Genomic DNA, 12,401 nt, shown 5'->3' on the forward strand with positions numbered 1-12,401 from the left:
GAAATTCGGTGCCTCTGTAGTCTAGTGGTCTAGGGCGTTCACCCGGAAAGTGAAAGGACGTGGGTTCGATTCCCCGCAGGGGCAGTTGAATTTTCTCTCTTTCCAAAATATATCTTCGCAACATCCAGTTGTTAAAAATCTTCTAATGTTAAACAGTATCTTCGAATGTTGAAAATAGCCTAAGGCCTATATCTCAAGCACAATTATGAAAACAGTTTTTTTTTTACCCAGAGTCGGTATTCTAGCTATCATCATCATCAACAACTATTTTCAATCCACTGCTGGATGAAGGTCTCCTCTAAATTTTTCCATTCTGCTCTGTCTGATGCTTTAGCCATCCAGTTGACTCCTGTCACTTTCCTGATTTCGTCAATCCATCTTGCGTGGGACGCCTTCTCGGACGTTTAACACCACGGGGGTACCACTCTAGAATACTTGTGGTCCATTTGTTGTCCTGTCTTCTTGCAATATGTCCAGCCCATTTCCATTTCAAACGTTTGATTCTTTCCATGATATCATATACCTTTGTGTGGTTCCTTATCCAAGTGATTCGTTTTCTGTCTCTTCTTGTGATGCCTAACATATATCTTTCCATGCTCCTTTGCGTTGTCTGTAGCCTTTGTATCGTATTGCTTGTGAGTGTGCAGGTTTCAGCTCCATAAGTCAGTGCTGGTAGCATACACTGGTTAAAAACTTTTATTTTCAGACATAATGGCATGTGACTCTTGAGAATAACGCAGTTTTTTCCAAAAGTGTTCCATCCAATCCTGATCCTTCTGTTTATTTCATTAATGATTCCGTTATCCATGGTGATTTCTTGTCCCAGGTATACATAGCTTTCTACTTCTTCTATCTCTGTGTTGCTGAGCAAGATTGTCCTCCTCAACGCAAACGGGTTGAACATAACTTTAGTCTCTCTCCATTTATTACTCTCTCTCTCTCTCTTTCTTTATTATTCTTTACTCTCCATTTATTTTAATTCCTTTTTTATCCCAATCCAGTTTTCTGAATACTTCTTCTAAAACAGCGGTGAAGAGTTTTGGTGAGATAGTATCACCCTGTCTGACTCCTTTTTTTCCAAGTTTCATTATTGCTTTTCCTTTATCCAAACGAATCGTTGCAGTTGCTTTGTCATATATCTTCTTGATGATATTGATGTAAGTCTTCTCTACCCCAACCACATCTCGAGCTTTAACAACAGCAGATGTGAAGACAGAGTCAAACGCTTTCTCAAAATCAATGTAGGCCATACACAATGGTAATTCGTATTCCTTATGTCTCTCTATAAGTTCCTTGATTGTTTGGATGTGATCCATTGTACTAGATCTACTTCGAAATCCTGCCTGTTCTTTTGGTTGGGAATTCTCATTCACGAGCGTCTTAGGTTTTCTGAACATTGTTCAGCGGTGGTCAAAAAATCGAATAGAATGCTTGGTCTCATTTTCAAAAAGGTCTCTTCGTGTTTTCCTAAAGTCATTCTTCCGCTTTTTCGAGGATTAGCTCGTCCTGGACTGGAGTATGCTGTAAGGTTTTGGAGACCATACCTACAGAGGGACATAGACTTGGTTGAAGGGGTTCAGAGAAGAGCTACGCGTGTCTTTATTGGCACACAGGGCCTGAGTTATGAAGAGAGACTTCATTTTTTGAATATGTTTACATTGGATGAACGCAGGTGTCGAGGAGATATGATCGAAGTGTTAAAAATTTTTGATGGGATGGATAGGATGGACCATGAACATTTAGTACACCGCCAATCGACTGCTTTTACAAGGGGACACCAGTTTCGATTGGTGAGGGACAATGCAAGGTTATGGTGTCGCAGGGAATTTTTCTCTAATAGGGTTGTTAATAAATGGAATAGCTTACCCCCGGAGTTAGTAAATTGTAACTCAATTGACACGTTTAAAAAGAAATACGATAACATGTTGGGGTAAATCGAGAAGCTATCCATTCTTAGAATAAGACAACCATAAGTATTCTTTATGGGCATTGTATAATATTTTATGTATATATTGTTTATAATTTTTGTTAATTGCATTTTTAATTGGGTGGCTGCATTTTTTAAATATATGACATCCATATTTTTATGGGCATCTTTTTATCAGCCACCTCGTTGGGCATTTTGCCTGTTGTGGCGTTGTATTTGTATTTGATTGGTCGATAGTTCTTGATAGATATCCTCTTTTTCACCCTTTTTGTAAAGAAGAACCATCATTGCGTTATTCCAATCTTCAGGCACATCCGATTTTGTGAGACAATTTGTGAACAAGGCAGCTAGCATAATGGCAAATTCTTCTCCTGCTTCTTCAATAATGTCTATTGAAATCCCATCTTCACCTGGGCATTTGCCTTTTTTCATGCATCTTATAGCCTCGAATACTTCCTCTTTCAGCACAGGTACTATTTGTACAAATTCGGCTTCATTTTCTTTTCTTTCTGCTTTAGTGCAAAAACTTCCTTTCTCCCAACACACAGTTTTCGTTTCGCTGATTTTAAGATCCTCTTATCTTCCAATGCTTTCTTTACAATATCGCAATTAAACTTCCTGACATCTTCTGTAATCCGCTTTCATCCATATATGACATCCATATTTTTATGGGCATCTTTTTATCAGCCACCTCGTTGGGCATTTTGCCTGTTGTGGCGTTGTATTTGTATTTGTATTTGATTGGTCGATAAATGTCGTGCAAATTTCTACATATTCCACTTTTGATTTAGGGTCATTCTTCTTAATCTGAAATTCTCTCCGGTCTTTCATAAATTTCTTTGTTTCTTCTGTTATTTTCTTCACCGGTTTGATTTCTTTTTCTCTAGCGATTTCTTTTGCTACTTCTTTTAGGGTAGTGGCTAAAGTTTTATTCTTCGTGGTGACATCTTGTTCATCCTCAGTGGTGTTATACAGCAAATCACATCGAGTTATTCCTTTCATTAATCAAATAAATAGAGTTATTAATTTCATTAGTTTTCTGAATCTTAATAAATGAATAGAAACTTCTAGCGAGAGATTGTAATGAAAAACATTGAAATAAACTACTGAAATTGGACTACCGCAGGGAGTCCCATATCGAGGGGTTAGTGCACCAACCTCTCGGTGAGTTAAAAAAAGCAGGCTGCCCGTTAGGAATCGGCAATAAATTGTAGGTCCGTGCAGAAAAAGACCATGGTGCGACAAAAATGATCAAAAACTAAAATTTTCACCTGTCATTGTTCACCCCTTAACAAACGAATAAAAAATCACTGAGATATTGGTGATTAGATGCTTCATTATTGCCGTTTTTCGCGTCCTTCCGAAGTCCTGGAATTTTTCGAGACAATTTATATATATTTTAGCTCGTAAAAAATAGAAAAGAATCAAAACTTTTAATCACCGTTATCTCAGAGAATTTTATTTCAATTACTACAGGATTCAGTTATGTTTCTTCCTTTAGAAATGCTATTTCATGCGCGTGTTTTCAAAGCTGAGAAAAAACAGTGAGGAATGCACATGTTTGTAACAATAATATGCTGCAGGAAAAGCCGACAATAAAAAAATAGATTAGGAAATAGGAATATATGTGCTACCTCGTATTCCTTAACATATTTTTGGGCTTAGCACGTAATTTTCTAGAACACTGCGTCATTCAATCATTCTGATCTGTATTTCGCGTGATCCGATTAGAGATAGGCCTGCGATAGCATTATGTGCGAAAACTAAAACCCTACTATATAACTTCACTTTCATGAGGTTGGTAAATGACCGCATGTGCAGCTTTCTGTATCGCATAACATTACCTGCATGTGCCTGTATCAGTGCCTGTAACTCTATTATGAAAAAATGAAAGAAAAATTGAAAAGATGACGATATAAATATAGTGATCTCTCACGCGTCAGTGCAAGTGAGGAAGAAAAAAAAGACGCATAAGTCAGACAGGCTTATAAGTAAATATCATTATTTACCGGTATCTTTAACTGGGATCGCAGAAAATTTACTCATAAGTGAGAAATCATTGTGTAGGCACTATCTCCCAGACGATGAAACATACGAACCAGATAGAAGTAGTGGTCTAAGGTTTTGTAACAAGCCGGTTTATGTCCTCAAAAGAAAACGATAGCCTGTTAAAGCCAGGCCTGCATAGTAAAGGCTGTCTCATTCCTTTGAAGTTATTCTTGCTGCCTTGGCTCAGTGGGCGTGGTCTCGGATCAGGTGCGTGACTTACGTCACTGCAGTAATGATTTTTAACAAAAGCACGACCTTGAAATAAGAGAGCGGCTAATGAAAATTAACCGGTTCTGTAAGGGAGATGGCGTTAGCTGGTGTCGACTCCAGCGTGTCATGAGACAGCAGCCCTTATTATATGGCCTTGGTTAAAGCAACCAATCCCTCAATTCAGCGTCCTATGCTGACCTCCGTTCCTCCATATATTTTTTGAAGTATCATGTTGTTGAAAGTGTATCTGCTCTCTGTGGAGTCTTTTTCAAATGTTCTTTTTTTTCATTAGCTCCTCATAAGTGGAAAACCGCCGAAAACTAACTCAACCGAACTACACTTGTCTAAGACTTTCCCGACAGTTTTCAAAAGTTAAAAACGTCTGGCTGTGGAAAGTGTATTCCTACTCTTCGCAATCGACACTGAGGTAAATCTTTTTTTAAGGTAAAATCACTTATGAGAAGCTAATGAAAAAGATCATTTGAAAAAGACTCTCCTCAGAGAGAGGAGGCACACCTTCAACATGATACTTTAAAAAGCGTATGAAGGAACGGAGGTTAGCCCAGGACGTTAAATTTAAGTATTGGTTGCAGGGCTATATAAAGTAAGGGCTGTCTCATGACGCATCGGAGTCGGTACCAGCTGACGTCATGGCCCTGAAAGAACCAGTTAATTGTCATTGGTAGTAAACGTCTGAAAAGTAGAAAATAATTTAACAGGTAGCAGCACATAGTAATGGTAGAAGAATAATTAAATGCTGTCTTCATCAACATGCAAGAGAGTTATCCACGTTTGAATTTTGGAAATGTTCCGTTTAGAAGGAAAATTAGTGGGAAAATGTTACCTTTTGATTAAAATTTAAGCTGATCAAGTCTGAAAAATTGTAAATTTCTACGTAACCTGTTGATTTCAGAAGGTTTTAACTAGCCCAGGAAGGCACCCTTACTGCCCTCTTATCATTAACATAAGAAACACGCTCATTCTACAGTAGAACCTCCCATAACGATCACTCCCGTTAACGGGCACCTCCACTGACGGACACAATTTTGAATTATATCTATGGAACTCAATGTATCTTACTATCCATAAACGGATACTCGTCGTAAGTGGACAAAATTTTCAGTCCCATGGGTGTCCGTTTTAGGGAGGCCCGTTATCAAGAAATGAAAAATACTGAAGTGATAGAGATGTGTGTGTGTGTGTGTGTGGGGGGGGGGGGGTCCCTTTTGATCAGGGTTAAGAAAAACCTGGATTTTTTTCAGAAGAAAACCAACCCACTGGGTTTTTTCAGGGTTTTCGGGATTTTCTAGGTCTATGATACTGGAGCATGAGAAAAACAAGTTATACGTATATGCTGTAGCCTACATAAATATAATAGCCCAAGTAATATATGGCAATAATTTAAGTAATTATTATATCAGTGGTGGCTCATTACAAAAAATTATGTGGGGGGGGGGGGGACAAAACAGTTTTGCATCTTGTTATGATAAATGGGTTTATAAAATGGGGTTTTCCTCTAACCTCCTATAATCTAAATAGATTTACTAATGTATTTCTCTTTAGATAGTGTATGACAATGCAATAAAACCATAGAAAGCATAATGTTTGCAAGTGAGTGTAGTTTTGATGTGCAATTTTCGGTGGGTTTTATCACCTGGGCGGAAAAATCCGACAGAGTTTTTTTCGGGTTGGGAAAAATAGGGCCAACTTTACTTTTGATAGAAACGACTAACTTTACATTGTAATTTCTACCAAAAATATTCCTGTTTGAATAATCCCGGTTCCATAATCTGACAGAGCTTATCGCAAACATTCATACACTGTTAAAAAGTGCATTGCGGGAAAAAAGTGGAAACATTACCTTTTGAAAATAAGCTCTTCAATTATAATATAAAAAAAATTAGAATTCACCTATTACTCTCAAATTCAAAAATTAACATCGTTTAATACAATAATCTTGGGAATAACTTGTATCGGCCTAGAATTAGTTTCTTCTTCATGTACAATGGGCTCTTGAAATGTCATCAATTTCCTTGTTGTACTTCACCACCATGTTTGTTCAATTTATTATTAGAATAAAAACAGAAGACAAGAGCTTCTACCGCTCGATCCATTATAACAGATAACATGCTCTTGAGAAAGAGGAAAAGAAACCCGCTGCTTTATGATGAATGACTATTTCGTCAACAAACACATAGTTCTCAAGACGCTTAGTAAAGTACACAACAGCACAGCAGGGTTCAAAAGAAAAGATACAATTCACCAGGTCAGTATGAAACATGATAAGTAATGTCCTTATCTATTTATGCAACGAGTTTTTGCTGACAACAACGTGAGATCAATGATACGCAAAAGATACTTAATGCATATGCTAAGGTATCGCATATGCAGGCCCTGTTTTTATGGAGAGGCTAAATGTTTTGTTCCAAAAGTGGTGTCATTATATACGAGAATAAATTGATTGATGCAAGAAACAAGAATTATAATTGCATAAAGATGTTCTGCATTGATCATTTTTGTCGCAGCACGGTCATTTTCAGCACACGAGGGCTAATTAGACCGGGACCTACAATTTATTGCCGATTCCGAACGGCAGGCTTGTTTTTTATACTCGTCGAGGGGTTGGTGCGCTACCCCCTCGATGGAGGACTCGTTGCGGTAGCAATTTTTTCCTGCGGGCTTGTCGCCGTTTTTTCTTGTACCCCTGTGTCAGGAAGATGTTCAGCATGAATTTAATTATACAATATTGAATTATACAACGCGATAATATATTAATTTAACCTTGGTTCAAAGTGCATGTCAGATAACAACGAATTTCGTAGGGTGTGATAGCAAAGGTTGGTAAGACATTCTTCCACTGAACCAAAGAATGATCAGAGTCATCGTTGGGAATCTCTTCTAAACTTTGTGGGTCGGTCTAACCAGTCCCCCGAATTCTCAAAGCGATCGGGATAATAAAAATCATCGGATAGAATTTTTTGAAACTAACTGGGTAAAAAGAAATGTTAAAAATGAATTTTAAAACCAAAGCTATACATATATATATCTACTCTATAATATAAAATCACAAACTCGAAAAGGGCCTGTTTCTAAGCAATCGAAATTAGTGACGATTTTATGTTACGGAAATCTGTTACGTTTTTGTGGTACGGAAGTCGGTTACGATTTTGGGTCAAATATCCATTTAACTGTAGCACATATCGAGACCCATTTGACCCATCGGGACCATGTTATGTGCATGTACCGAGAGGCTCCTGCATCCTACAGCAGAGCCCTTAGGCTGGAATTTAGATGGCGAGACCCCAAACCAGCTTTTCAGGGGCCCCTCTGTGGTTAATTTATAGTGTGAAAAATCAAAAAGTGATAAGAATCGTTGTGGCCCCTGTCATCCCTGCACTTGTGGGGGGGGGGGGGGAAGTCATGCCGAGAGTTATGTATATGTATAATATACATACATCAGTGCTCCCAACACACAGGGTCGGGGTACCCGGGGGGATTGCACGTATAAGTTAAAAGTTTCCATTTCCAGGGGCCCTTGATGGATCTCATTGTTTTCTTGCTACTTTAACGTTGAAAAATTTGCGATAGCGGAAGCAAAAGATATATCCAGTCTGTGGGACCCATAAAATTTGTGAATTCGGTCACGGGTAGTTGCGTGGGTGGGCCTGGATTTTATTCGTTGGTAAAACGAATACAAATGAACATTTTTCATGGCACTCGCACCGGGGGATGACCGACAAGCTTCCGAGTATGGGGCCCCATGTTTACAGGTTTCATTTTGGGGGTCCTGGATGAATCTCATTCTTTTCTGTTGTAGAATTTGCAACGGCGGAAGCCCGAGATAAAGCTAGTCTGGGGCCCCACTAAAATTATGTGAATTAGTGTCCCGGGTAATTGGTTGGAGGCCCTGGATTTCATTCGTTGGTAAAACGAATACAAATGAAAATTTTTCATGGCACTCGCACCGGAGGATGACCGACAAGCTTCCAAATCGGGGGCCCCATGTTTACAGGTTTCATTTCGGGGCCCTGGATGAATCTCATTTTTTTCTGTTGTAAAATTTGCAACAGCGGAAGCCCGAGATAAAGCCAGTCTGGATTCCCTACTAAAAACCTGCGTATTGTGTCCCCGCTACTGGATGTGGGGCCCTGGATTTTATTCGTTATAAAATTGATAAAAATGGAAAATTTGGTCCGACAAGCTTCCAGATCAGGGCTCTATGGAAATGTTGACAGGTTCTAATTCGGCGCCCCTGGATGTATCTCATTGATTTTTGTTGTTTAACATTGTAAAATTTGCAACACATCGGTAGCCCAAGATATACCCAGTGTGGGGCCCCACTAAAATTCAGCGAATTGAATGTGGGGACCCCCATGGGGAAGTTTTCTGTGGGTACTTGATGAATCTCATTTGTTTTTTGTTGCTTTATTATTATTTTTATTAAAATTCGCTTCTGCAGTAAGCTGGTGCTTTCACACGTCCATTTCCATAGCACGCTGATGAAGTGGAACGAAATAAACAAGATATGTTGTGAAGTGGGGGGGTTGGCAGGGGAAGGGGGGCAGAGCCCCCTAGTATATATATATACTAATATATATATATATTAAAACAAGCAGAAGAAATCCCGATAATTGACATAACTAATTTTTGAAACCAAAATAAGAGAACCATCCATTCTGATGATACCGAAATAAAATGTTGCATTTGCAAATGACCAAGAAATAAAAGGATTGCTAAATTAATACACTTTGTTAACAATTACTTTGGGCTTGTTTCACTGAATTATAACTCGACACTGTGATTTTCTCTTTCCACGTTTAGACGAAACTTATCTCCCATTAAAAACTTATCTTACGTATTGTATTTCCAATGCCGCAACATCAGGAAACCTGGTTACACAAAGGCACTATTTTATTTTATTTAAAATTTTAGTTGACCTAGTTGTAATTTGTTACACATGGAAATCAATGCACGATTTATATTACAAAAGAAACGAACGATATATTTAATGCTTGCCTTTTATTTCCAGATTTGTAGGAGAAACGAATTGACCATATTCATGATGGAGTTTCAAGATGCAAAAGTGAATTTAAAGCTGTTAGAATGAAAAATTTCGTGGTGTTTTTTTAAACATCTCTTGTTATCACCAGCGTGAATATACTAGAACTAGCTATAATACCCGGCGCTGCCCGGGTTTTCTTCAATGAGGCTGTTTGGATCACGTGATATCACGAAATTTTAAAGCAGACTATCGTTCAAGTCGGGTCCCATTTGGTATATATGCAAAATTTGGCGACGATTGATCTAAAATTGTAGATTTGTATGGAGAACACGCACACAGACAGACAGACAGAAAATCAATTTTATATATATAGATATACGTTAAGACTATGAACACAATAATTGTTTTGAACCGATGAAAAACATTTTTTTTCAAAAAAAACTTTTTCCCATTTTTTGATGAATTATGAGAGATATAGCTTTCATTTTTGTCTCCAATGAAAATACTACGAATAATTAAAAATATTCTATTCATATTCCGATCCTCAGTAGGTGTTTGATCCTCGTTCCAAAATAAGAGCTAGAAAATAACGAAATAATATCTTGTTCAATGATAACACAAGTATCTGTCTTTGCATTCTTACAGTTCACCATAAATCATGAGCAAATATGTATCAGGGTTGAGTTACCAGATGTTATCGACGCAAAACAAAATTGTTCCAACATTGGAAAAAAAACCCCGTATTTTTTTGTATCAAGACTCTCAGTTGATGGGCTCTTCTAAATTTCATATTTTGTTTTATGACTATAGGACATTAGGTTCAATGTATATTACGGCGATAAAAATGTAAAGTATGAGACATTACTACGCTACAACGAGATAATTCACAGGTTTATACCTAAATAAAGACACATAAGCTCGCTGGGTTAGTACCTCTCGATGCATTCTGCGGAGTTATAAAAGATCTCCACGAGTCCCCATGTCAAGAAATATTACGACCAAAATATTCCTCTCGAAAATCCTTGAAGCTTGAGAGAAGGGGAGAGAATGTGTATATCTCTATATACACACACACGCATGCTTACAAGAGGCATGGCCATCAGCCTAGTTCCTGATTCTTAAAACGTCGTGTTTGCTCTCATCTACGTCCGAGATAATAGAGCATTTATGCCCCGTACGCACGCACGCACGCACCGTATCTCTCTTGTCTATTAACTTTGGTCTCCTTCTTCCCCCAAAGCCCTTGATCGTCATTTGCTGGGTGAGCACAACTTCCGAGATAATTGTCGTCATTACCCGAGAAGAATGAATGAATGCACTGATGGAAAGAGCCTTTTGCCATCTCTCGCACACAAACAATTCCACCACCGTCCATGTATTCCTCTTCCAACTTCTCGTTGCCCAATTCTGGTGTTCTCGGTCTGGTGCTGATGGATATAGACGAAGACAATGGGGTGTGACCCCCTTCCAGGGATGATCGAAAATGTTTGTATGTATGTGTGCGTGCTTGGACACAGAGATGAAGGAGTGGAATCTATACATTTCTAGCTCACCCCCCAGACCAGACGACCATGGTCTCATCATTTTCCACAGCTCTCTCTCTCTCTCTTTCCACAAAGCTCTCTCTTTCTCTCCCTCCATCTCGTTGTTATGTATTGAAGCAGGACCGCGGGCGCTGCTAATGACCAAATCGCACCGGTGATGAACCACCTCAATGCCAGAATCGAATCCCATTATGATTTTCCTGAGCACTATTGTTCCACGTGTACTTATGTTTTGGTGCACACACAGGTGTAAGTGCACTCTCATGCAATCGGTTATTCAGTAAATGGTAGCATTTAAAATGTCCAGTACACTAACTTTGTGTTACAATATGAATGCACATTAGATATTAATAGAGCCCGGAATTTTAGGCACTAAAAATGGTCTTACGTGTACTTATGTTTTGGTGAAAACACAGGTGTAAGTGCACTCTCATGCAATCGGTTATTCAGTAAATGGTAGCATTTAAAATGTCCAATACACTAACTTTGTGTTACAATATGAATGCACATTAGATATTAATAGAGCCCGGAATTTTAGGCACTAAAAATGGTCCGAGTGAGCCGGCCAAGATGCACTAAAAATTATTTTTTTTATATTTAGATTTTTTTTAAATTTATAAATACTAAAGTATTTTATCATTAATTTGAATGGATAGCTACAGTCCTTTTGTAGCAGCTAATTCAATATCCGCAATGTTAGCAAAGTCCAAAGAAGCGATTAAAGACCCATCCAGCTGACACTGAAAGTTCTTGATATTGCAACATTCTTATTCCCATCATCCAACTCAAATATTTAAAAACTAATTAAATAACGAAAATATTTCAAACAAGTGCACGACATTTGAGTGGAGTTCAGAACGAATACAAAATACACCTATTTACGTTAAACACTTCTGCAGATTTCTCTTTAAACATAACTGCACGTGATTATTATTCCCATTCCTAGCACACAGTTATATATTTATCAGAAAAGTCGAATTTCATTAATTCCTTCTTAAACCGAAACAATACATAATTAAATCGAGGAAAAAACATATTTACTACGTTATCTCCAGAATGAAACTCTATCAAATATTGAACAAAATATATACCAACATCAAAACATCCATTCCCGCATTGCGCAAATATTAATATAAGATACAACCATTTTGAATCTATTTGTATAACTTAACCGAGAAAGAGAGAGAGAGACACCTTCATGAGAACGTTCCATTTAATGGATATCTGCGTCGATTTGATTTCACGTTTGCAACTATTTCATAATATTGTATCCTGCACGGAGAAGACATTCAATTAGTTTATTAAAGACATTTCAATTTTCACAGCTCAAGTATCTGACAACACTCATAATCGAATAACGTGTTATAAACGATTTTGTGAAAAAAAATTTCTTCACTGGTCTGAGAAATGTACATAACGTCCACAACGACCGAAAGAAGCCTCATTTTGCATTCAAAATTCTTCAACTTAATGCCATCAGGCCTTCGTACTCAGTTTCTTCAGGCAGAAAAAAAGAAAGCATTCGCCACAAACTCGGTGTAATTTAATAACTCTAAAATAATCCCTCGGAGTAAATAAGTAGATAAAAAAATGAATCCAAACTTGTATCGTTTCAGAACGAATGGTAAATGTATATTTTTTCTCGAAAGGAGAAGGAAAAAATACACAT

At 37.9% G+C, this 12,401-nt stretch overlaps 1 protein-coding gene and 1 non-coding gene across 2 annotated transcripts in view; one reads left to right on the forward strand and one right to left on the reverse strand.

Annotated features, from left to right (window-relative positions):
* LOC149070452 (uncharacterized) overlaps nucleotides 1-12,401 on the reverse strand; it is a 142,332-nt gene that overhangs the window by 41,025 nt on the left and 88,906 nt on the right. The window lies entirely within an intron of this gene.
* TRNAS-GGA (transfer RNA serine (anticodon GGA)) lies at nucleotides 11-84 on the forward strand. The gene has a single exon. It is a non-coding gene; the product is annotated as a tRNA-Ser (tRNA).

The sequence above is a fragment of the Pholcus phalangioides genome, unplaced genomic scaffold (assembly GCF_987345545.1).
Source record: "Pholcus phalangioides strain wild (caught in Gottingen) unplaced genomic scaffold, Ppha-v1.0 ptg000022l_1, whole genome shotgun sequence".
In the NCBI taxonomy this organism is placed as follows: domain Eukaryota; kingdom Metazoa; phylum Arthropoda; class Arachnida; order Araneae; family Pholcidae; genus Pholcus; species Pholcus phalangioides.